The sequence below is a fragment of the Filicampus tigris genome, chromosome 13 (genome assembly GCF_054856515.1).
Source record: "Filicampus tigris isolate MCC_2025a chromosome 13, RoL_Ftig_1.0, whole genome shotgun sequence".
NCBI classification, from domain to species: domain Eukaryota; kingdom Metazoa; phylum Chordata; class Actinopteri; order Syngnathiformes; family Syngnathidae; genus Filicampus; species Filicampus tigris.
Genome location: NC_141229.1, coordinates 20,256,364 through 20,266,636, shown reverse-complemented (window position 1 = coordinate 20,266,636; position 10,273 = coordinate 20,256,364).

Below are 10,273 nucleotides of genomic sequence, written 5' to 3'. Positions count from 1 at the left end.
CCTGTCTGTTATGATATAAAATATATAAATGTGTCCCACTGTGAATTGGTTGAAACAATCATAAAAATGAGTTTCAGCCTTGGCTTGTAACACAGGCCAGCAGAGTAGTAGCCAGAGTACGAACACATTATTTTGGGCGGAAATTACTTCAGGGGTGGCATGTTGGAAGACTGGTTAGCCATCCGATTCACAGTTCAGAGGTTGTGGGTTCGAATCCGGGCTCTTGTCTTTCTGTGTGGAATTTTCTCTCCATGCCTGCACAGGTTTTCTCCAGGTACACCGGTTTGCTCCTACATTCCGAAAACATGCATGGTAGGCCATGTTCCGTAAATTTTCCATGCATCTGAGCATTCACATAAACTCCCTGAGCGTTCCTTGGATCACGGCTTTGCAACATCATGCAAATGTCCAAAACCTAGGACCATAACAAGTTGCATGATGTAGGTATGATACCAAAAAAAATTAAAAATAGAACCACCTACATATCAAAATAGAACATATCTTTAAATGGAGGTTTGTGACAAAAATAAATTCAGCCCTACTTTTTTACTTTATTTTTTCAGCACAGGTCATTTTAAGCATAATTAATTGTCAATACAATCTGTATAAATATGTTCCCATGTAATAAAACACAACATTCTAGTTGCCTGACCTGTGAAACGCGCAAAAAAGCCTCATTTAAAGGTCTCGTAAACTACGCCCATGTTTGAACTCCCTGAATGGAAGGAGCAGTCCGCGTGTCGCCTCCAACGTCTTGTCAGTGCTGAGTCTGAGTGTATGTGTGTCAATGTAGGCTTCAAACTATTGGAGAACAACTGAGTGTGCACCCTCGGTCGCACTACTCAAACTGTAAAGGAAGTGGGAATGGTGTGGTGTCCTGTTTGTAGATTAAACTGGGGTGTAAATGAAGAAATCAGTGTAGAAATGTAACGTGTGCGTGGTGTATGCCAGCGTCCCCGTGTGCGTTGAGAGGGTGAGGGCGGTGCGCAATTGGTCAGCCCACAGTTTAGAAGGAACAATCATGGTAGGTTCAATGACGGTTCGAAATTGTCCGTAGTTGTGTATGGTTGTTTGTCTGGTTGTGCCCTGCGATTGGCTGGCAACCAGTTCAGGATGTACCCTGCCTCTCGCCACGACCCTAATTAGAATAAGCGTCTCACAGATGGATAAAATCATTCATTATTACGTTCAGTTGTTTTATTTTCTCAGAAAGGTTTGAGAACCGCTGTATGAGAGTAATGTGGCTGTTAAAACCGCATTGTTACAATTGATTGTTTATTTTTGGGGACCTTTCATTAACAGACTTGGGAATTGTTTTCCATTTTGAAATAATACATATTTTCTCTTTTGATAGATATTACATGCGACAAAGACAACATTATGTAGATCCATGTGGTCTCACAGTGAGGTGTGTCTATCATGTTGAACGTAGCAAAGAATACTTAGTGCAACAGTCAATGGATACCAACAGTCTAGTTTCACCCTTGCGCAAGCTTCATTTTTCTCATCTCCAACAGACTTCTTCTTTAAAGGAAGGCCTACACTCTCTGCAGTTGAATACATAAATGCCCAAGCCACTATTTGATGGAATACTGAATGTAAATATTTATTATTTAGCTAGTTAGTCAGCTGGATAAATGGAGTAGACAAATGCAAAACTCCTCCGAGTCATTTTTATTGTGGTGAATGACTTAGGACTCACGTTTTGCAAACGTTGTTCTTCTGTTAAATATCAAATGTCTTTAATATTCAGTATACAATCCCACAAATTGTCATGTGTGTGAGGAAAGCCAACTACTCTTGAGCTGTTTTGATTCTGTGGCCTGTGACGTGAACGCAATGTAGACAATCAAAGAATCACCCTCAGTGGTGAACAAGGAAGCGCTGGTACATTAAACACATACCCAATAGCATTTCTTTGTATGAAAGTGGGTTCACCCATTCCTGCCGTCATCCCCATTTCAAAACAGTCCAGCCTCCGCCTCTTCGGAAATACTCGGGTAACATCGTGGTGCTCTGTGTTGAGATGAGCGGAGCGGACCTTTCACAATACAACCAAAACTGTTAAATTTCTGTTTTTTGTTTTATTTACCTTTATGTTTGAGGTCTGTCAAAGGCAAAAAAATATCTATTTGTGTGCACCTGGCCTTAATCTTAAGAATTTAGCCTTTGTTGACTTTGATCAGAAGCAAAATGGGAAAATAGTTGGCCCCATTTTCAGTATGTGTGTACCCCACTTAAATGGAACGTTATGATTTTCAGCCAAACAAATCAGAAGGACATAGCCTTGTTTGTCCTTGGCTTAAGTCCGTAATCAGAGTGGCATTCCGCTTCAAGTTCGGTGGAAGAAGCTTTATTCTTCTATAGTTCACGTTTTAACCTTTTTCCCCAAGCTTTTCTTTTTGAGGACACCAGAGTGCTTATTTGGTTCACTGTCTTTTTTTCTTCATGAAGCCTCCTTTTTATTTAATTTTTTTGGACCTTTCTAATGTTAGGACTACATACGCTTACAAAGGGTAAATGTTCAGATCTTGATAGCCCTTAAGTGTATCTTCTGCCCTGTCAAATTGATGAGCTCTCTTTCCTGAAGGGATATTATTGGTCACAGGGTAAATCTGACGAGAAGCAGCTGTTGGTACCTGGTTATCTACAGGACACATGTACGTGGACGTGTAGAGGTTTGTCTTATATTATGGGCTTTCTGCAGTTAAGTTTACAGAGTTTTAAAGTGACGCGGGTGGTGGTTTCAAACTTTCAGTGAAACAAGTACATTCTTTTTCTATGTGCGTAACACCAGCCCTTGAAGTGGCTTTGGGTACGACAAATAGTGCAGTTAGCATTCAGGCTCCAGTGGAGTCCACTGTGTGCGTCATGGCCTGCTGACAGTTGAGCACTGTGTACTCGAAATTCACACTTGACTCTGTGCTGATGCAACTTCATGAAGCTGTTTGTGTCTGCAGACATTCAGTGCGGTGGTTAAAGTGGAAGTCAACCTTAACATATTTTTTTCAAGAATATGTTCCCAGCAGGCCCACTAGTTGAAACACGGCATTCTGATTAATTTTGCGTTTGTGGAATATAAGTTAAGTAGCAAAACGCACTCGTTTTTAGCCATCTGTGGGGGCGGCCATTCTGTCTTCTGTCGACTGAAAATGACATCACAACCAATCACGGCTGACCTATTTTCTGAATATGAGCCGTGATTGGTGGATTAAACACTTATTCCACAAAGCCAATATTTATCAGGAATGCCCTGTTTCAACTAGTGGGCTTGCATAGAACATTCATTCATTCTCCATACCGCTTATCCTCACAAGGGTCGCGGGCGTGCTGGAGCCTATCCCAGCTGTCTTAGGGCAGTAGGCGGTGGACACCCTGAATTGGTTGCCAGCCAATCGCAGGGCACACAGAGACAAAGATCCGCACTCACAATCACACCTAGGGGCAATTTAGACAGTCCAATCAACTTACCATGCATGTTTTTGGAATGTGGGAGGAAACCGGAGTACCCGGAGGAAACCCACGCAGGCACGGGGAGAACATGCAAACTCCACACAGGGAGGCCGCAGCCGGGATCGAACCCACGACCTCTGAACTGTGAGGCGGACGTGCTAACCAGTCAACCACCGTGTCGCCCTGCATAGAACATATTTTTGAAAAAAATGTCTTTGCGTTAACTTCCTCTTTAAATGAGTCCTCACTTTCGCTTCTTAGGTGAACCCCAACCACAGGTAATATAAAGTTATATACATATTTACTCTGCAGTCCATAAGGGTTGAAACATTGAGGCCAATTCCCTTTTTTTTCCCTCAGGCTAAAACATTTAGGTTTGACATCCAAAAATGAAGATGGGACAAGAGATTAACAATACGGTGATACACAATTTAGATTACATTATTTGTCACAAACACCTACATATTGGAACAATTGTTGTAATTCTACCTATTGGATCAGATTAAAGATGAATTAGACCTAACATGTCATTGCAAATCCTTTGCTTGTAACAGCTGAATCGAGCCTGTCAGAAAGGCTGGGAGGAAGCAACATTTGGTTCCGCCTTGGTGCATTTTTTGTATGTCTCCTAAAGGGTGCCACTTCCTTTGTCTCTGACAGCGCTCTTTGGTGTGCGTTGATTGAGACAAAGTAGGTACTCTGTTTGGGTGTTTAGAATATATCGTCAGCCTCTTAAAATAATGGCCGAAATCATATTTTGACAACATTTATTTTTTTGCCTTAAACATCGCCTCAGGATGCTAGCCATCTCTGGTAAAATCGTCTGCATCCTTAGTTAAACAGATCATTAAATTTTACGCTTGAAATGAAATTATTAATACATATGAGATCATCAGAATGTGGTTCAGTTTTTCGTGTTTTCTGAAAAAAATGGAAAAAAATGACTTAAGCGATTGTTTTAAGAGGGTGACGATATGTTAAATGTGTTTTATTGCATGGCTCGCGCGATCGTCGTCGTGAGTCTTGCCGCGTTTGCAACGTCACGAGTTACGTCGCGGTGCTAAAAATAGAACAGTGCCGCGGCAGTGTGGCGGACAGTATTATAGCCCTTGTTGTTGCAATGTAAATTTATTCTTTATGTCTCCTTTAGTCTGTGTGCACTCTTATTCAAGCCCATTGTTTCTTTCTGTTTCAGACCACCCCCACACACACGCGACACACACACACGCACTCAGATTTGATGCAACCTGATGCCATTAAAGCATACAAGATATTCCATTCTCCTGATTCTCTGACCGGAATCAATGGTCTCATACTATACTCGTCTGCGTAAAGGGAGGCCAGAATTGGTGTTATGTGCTCTGTCTTCCGAGCTCCAGTTAGTAGGCAGGCAGCAGCACTTTGGACCAACTGGAGACGTTTGAGAGAGGACTAGCTGACTCCAAAATAAAGTTCATTTCAGTAATCTAGCTGAGATGAAACAAAGGCATGGATGACTGTTTCTAAGTGCTGATGGGGAAGGGGGGCTTTACCTTAGCCAGCTGTCTAAGGTGAAAGAAGCTCAACTTTACAACAGCGCTGATTTGCTTAAGATCACTGTCCATTTTAAAACCCAAGTTTAAGACTGTTGGCTTAAGATATGAAGACAGGGGGCACAGGTCAACAAGTCGGGATGTAGGAGAGCCACTGGGACTGAACACCATAACTTCAGTTTTTTTTTCATTGAAATTTAAGAAATTCAGTGACATCCAGGCTTTGATGTCCTCTAGTCAGGGCAAAAGTGGTCCTGTGGAGAAAGTGTCATTTTTGCTCAGCGGGACATAGATTTGACAGTCCGCATAGCAGTGCAAGGAAATACCGTGTTCCCGAAGGATGGAACCCAGGGGTAGCAATTACAAAGAGAACAACAATGGCCCCAAATTAGAACCCTGTGGAACACCATATGATAGAGGGCCAGAGTGGGACTCAGAGGAACCTAGGCTATCAGAAAAAGTCCTGCTAGCCAAATAGGATCTAGGTAGTGATGTGCTTAATGTAATGTAGATGAGTGGTTCTTGAACGGCGGGTCGATGCACGTGTTGATGACATACGTGGTGACGTTTGAAGCCCCGCCAAGCGGGTGTACCACGTGAGTGATTGAGGAAATGATTCGCTAGATTTGAGTGTAGTTCGAAATAAAAGCGGCAGTGAAACGCTATGGATTCCCCCTCACTTTTTGTGTTTTTGGGTCACTTTATCGCGTTGTTTTTGGCATTCAATTCAAGTTTCTTCAACAAAAACTAGGCGTCTTAACGCAGCAGAGGCAGAAAAAAGGCTCACAATGGAATGCACAGCTATTATGAGGCGCACAGCGTCCTCATCTACTTCATCGTCGTCACCGTCATCATCATCATCATCAGAACCTTCCAAGTCTGTTGGAGGTATTTAATATCTCCTAATTGCTAATATTCAATAATAATTACTAATACTATAGTCCGTTTATCTTTTCTAGGAAGCAAACTGTGGCATCATTTTGATACCTCAATCCATCAAGCAAGAACCACAAATGTCACGGCAAATGCAACAGTTGAAATCTAAAAGTATCTTGGAGCACCAAATATCCCCATAGTAGAAAGTCCCCTTCAGTGCTGGGAATCACAGAAATATACGCTTCCAAATCTATACAAACTTACTATCTCATATCTATGCACCCCTGCTTTAACAGTACCATGTGAAATAGTTTTTTCAAAAGCAGGTGACATTACCTGCAAAAAAAGAAACCGCCTGAGTCCAAAAACTTTGGAATAAAATATTGGTTTTAAATAAAATGAATAAACACTTTATTTTACCTCCTTATTTCACATTTTCACTTGTAGCATAAGCACAAACATAAACAAAGTAACACAGAACAATTCATGTTAAAACACTCTTCAAATAATATTTTTTGTATTCAGAGCATGATTTACACCCCACCGTTTTACTGCAAGCACCAAGCATGTTTTACATTTTTTTGTCCACATGATGGCGTAGTCGAGGAAATGAATCATCTTGAAGCCCCTACATGTGTGAAGTATTTCCCTGCAGGGCTTGACTGCTTTATGGGGCTTCATTTAGCCATCGCTAGGGCCTTGTCTACACGTAGCCAGGGTTTTTTAACAACCGTATATCCTCCCTCCCCGCCTGCGTTGGAATGCACATAAAAAAAACTGCATCCGCACGAAACCGCGGAAGTGCGTTTTCCAACGCATGCCAAGCCTTTAGGCGGCAGTAGTTAGCCAAATACTCTCCATTCAGAAGGAACTTCTGCCCTTTGACGTCACTTCTACGAAACCCAAAACACGTCACCAAACGTCGACAAAAACAAAAGCGTTTGGGAGGACCGACAAAAGGTCAGAATTGCTTTTAAACCTTTCAAAGAGAAGAAGTGGTTGGTTGCGGACAAACAAGTAGGTAAAAAGCGCCTCGAGAATGGCTATAACCAACGCAGCGCCGCGGGAATCCATGTTGACTCGCATGAAAACACAAGTTGCGCAAGCGACGTCAGCATTTTTGTCGCATAGTGACGATGTAAATCTCCAGGTATGACTGTCCACAGCCAAACGCGGATCCGGAGAAATCCGCTAATCTCCACTGTGGCCGGACCTTTGCGTTTTCACTGAAAAAACAGGATAATATCCGCCGTTTGCAAAAAACCCGGCTACGTGTAGACAAGGCCTAGGTGTCCAGCACTCCTCAATTTCATCCTCTAGCGTACCGGGACCTTTTACGCTGTACCATGACTCGACATGAGCCCACAGTACCCTCTTTTGTTCTATTTCTCTCTTGCGCTTTCTGAAACATGCCTGTCCCTCGTGAGGCAGTCTCGAGTAGTTATATGTCAGTCGCAAACGAAACAGCTCTTCGAGCTCTTCAAAGACAAAGTTCACTTCAAAGACCGGCACATGAATGTCAATTCGTCTCTGACTGCACCGAGCCAAATTGGCGGCAGTTATAACACACAGAGGAGGGAGAGCGGGCAGACAGAAACAGAGCTAGGAGAGACAACACAAACACGCTCTTAAGGAAAAGTTAAGAAAATTAGGGACAGAAAGAATAGGATTTATATGTGGAAACATCTAAACTTTATTGACAACACAATGGTAGAATGTAGAGTGCAAGGAAAAACTATCCAATGTTATTAATGATGGTGCCTGCAGTGCCTCTTGGTGCGGGATGGAGACTGTGCATTGGAGCAGTTGTCAGTCCCTCCTGAGAGAATCTTCTCCAAAACAGGGCAGTTAATTATGGACAGAAAAAAACAGATCAGCTCCTCAAAGCAGAGGCAATTAGAGTTTCTCATTACTAATCTTAAATATACACAAGTTATATTTGTGCTGTTTTTTTTAGGTGTGTGCGCGTGGGGGGTTGTTGCGTGTGTGTGTTTTGGGGTGATCTTGTATTGTTTCACTTTAAATTAGTTTAGGAGAAAGCTACAAGGAGAAAGCAATTGAAAATAGTGAAGGTTTTTGAACATAATAGTTTTTGTAGTGCCACATAGAGGAAATAAATAAAGGAATATTTTTTAAATAAACAAAACAGTGCATGTTTTTACATTAGTATATGCATTCTTCTTTGCTATATTTTATAATGTATTAATTTAAAGAGACAGTGTGTAGAATTTAGTGCCATCTAGTGGTGAACTAATAGAATGCAACGACCTAAGTTCGAAGCACGTCATTTTGGAGAACACACTATGGTGCTTCAGAGAGACCATCCATCCATCCATTATCGATACCGCTTATCCTCACAAGGGTCGCGGGGCGTGCTGGAGCCTATCCCAGCTGTCTTAGGGCACACTGAGACAAACATCCGCACTCACAATCACACCTAGGGGCAATTTAGAGAGTCCAATCAACTTATCATGCATGTTTTTGGAATGTGGGAGGAAACCGGAGTACCCGGAGAAAACCCACGCAGGCATGGGGAGAACACGCAAACTCCACACAGGGAGGCCGGAGCCGGGATCGAACCCGCGACCTCTGAACTGTGAGGCGGACGTGCTAACCAGTCATCCACCGTGCCGCCTCAGAGAGACCAAACATCACCAATTGCATCAGCAGAAGTCCAAACAAAATGCCATCACAAATTACTTGGTATTCCCTCAAGTGACGAAGTTACACATGCTTTAGTCATGATGTTGAGGAACTACGTTTGCTAAGTTTGGCCCCTTCGGGTACCCATAGCAGAAAGATGGCAGCGAGACATGGCAGCCTCCTGTAGGGGAGGTGTGCCCTACATAATATAATTAGAGATTACTTTCAACTACAATTATATTTTTAAAAAAGTACATCGATGTGATAGACCATATTGTTTTTTGCATATTACTGAGAATTAATAATAATAAGAATAAGAATGCCTTTATTGATCCCACAGTGGGGAAATTTTCATTGTTACAGTAGCAAAGATATAGGTCACACAGGGGCGGCGGCATAATGTGGCCATTAATGTATAACATTGACGGCAAACATTTAGAATCAAACCTATGTAGATATACGCAGTAACATGTGTATATACACATGTGTATACACACCAACCTACATCTACATAAAAAATATGAGGAACACTCATTTCGGCCTGTACATAGTACAGAGGAAAAAATACTCTAAGTGACAGTGCTGCAGTGCTGTAGTGAAATGTAAGGAACAGCATTGGATAAAAATAAAACTAGACTAACAGTAGTGGGGAATGTTGAGTATTGCACGGTATTACAGTAGTGGGGAATATTGGGTATTGCACGATACGAGCTCAGGTGCAGGACTGCACAATTGCACTAATGACCGCCAGTTTGTAGAGACTACACAATGTTCTTGTTAAAGAGTCTGACAGCAGCAGGCAAGAAGGAACGGCGGAATCTCTCCTTTGCACAGCGAGGGTGTAACAGTCTGTCACTGAAGGTGCTGTGGAGTGCTGTTAGGGTGCCCTGGAGGGGGTGGTCCGGGTTGCCCAGCATTGATGACAGCTTGGCCAACATCCTCCTGTCCCCCACCGAGTCCACAGAGTCCAGGGAGCAGCCCAGGACAGAGCCGGCCCTCTTGACCAGTTTGTCCAGCCGCTTCTTGTCCCGGGCCGAGACGCCGCCTGCCCAGGTGACCGCTCCCTGGAAGATGACCGATGCAACCACCGAGTCATAAAAGTTCCTGAGGAGTGTCCCCTGAACCCCAAAAGACCTCAGTCTCCTGAGTAGGAAGAGTCTGCTCTGACTCTTCCTATAGAGGGCGTCTGTGTTGTCGCACCAGTCCAGTTTATTGTTCAGATGAACACCCAGGTACTTGTAAGTTGAGACTCTCTCAACATCTGTTCACTGGTGCAGGTGAAGAGTGCTGGCGCCTACCGAAATCCACCACCATTTCTTTGGATTTCCCCGCATTGATCAGGAGGCGGTTCTGCTGGCACCAGTCCACAAAACCCTGAGTAAGTTCTCTGTACTCCCGATCATCTCCGCCTGTGATGAGGCCGACAATCGCAGAGTCGTCAGAGAACTTCTGCAGGTGACAGGTAGGGGTGTTGTAGTTGAAGTTGTAGTTGAAGTTGAAGTTGATGGGGGTTCTCAAAATGAATGAACATTGAAAAATCAAAAGATTCTGCACACTGTCTCTTTAAGGAACAAAACAAATCTGAAGAACCATTTGGGAGCCGAAAGAGGCGTCTCTTTTAACTCACTACACTTTTAACCCGAAAATGCCAGCAGCTTCTCTGGGCCCCAAGCTCATCTGAGATGAACTGATGCAAAGTGGAAAAGTGTGCTGTGGTCTGTGCTGTGGTAAAAGTCCACATTTAATATAGTTTTTGGGGGAAATTATGG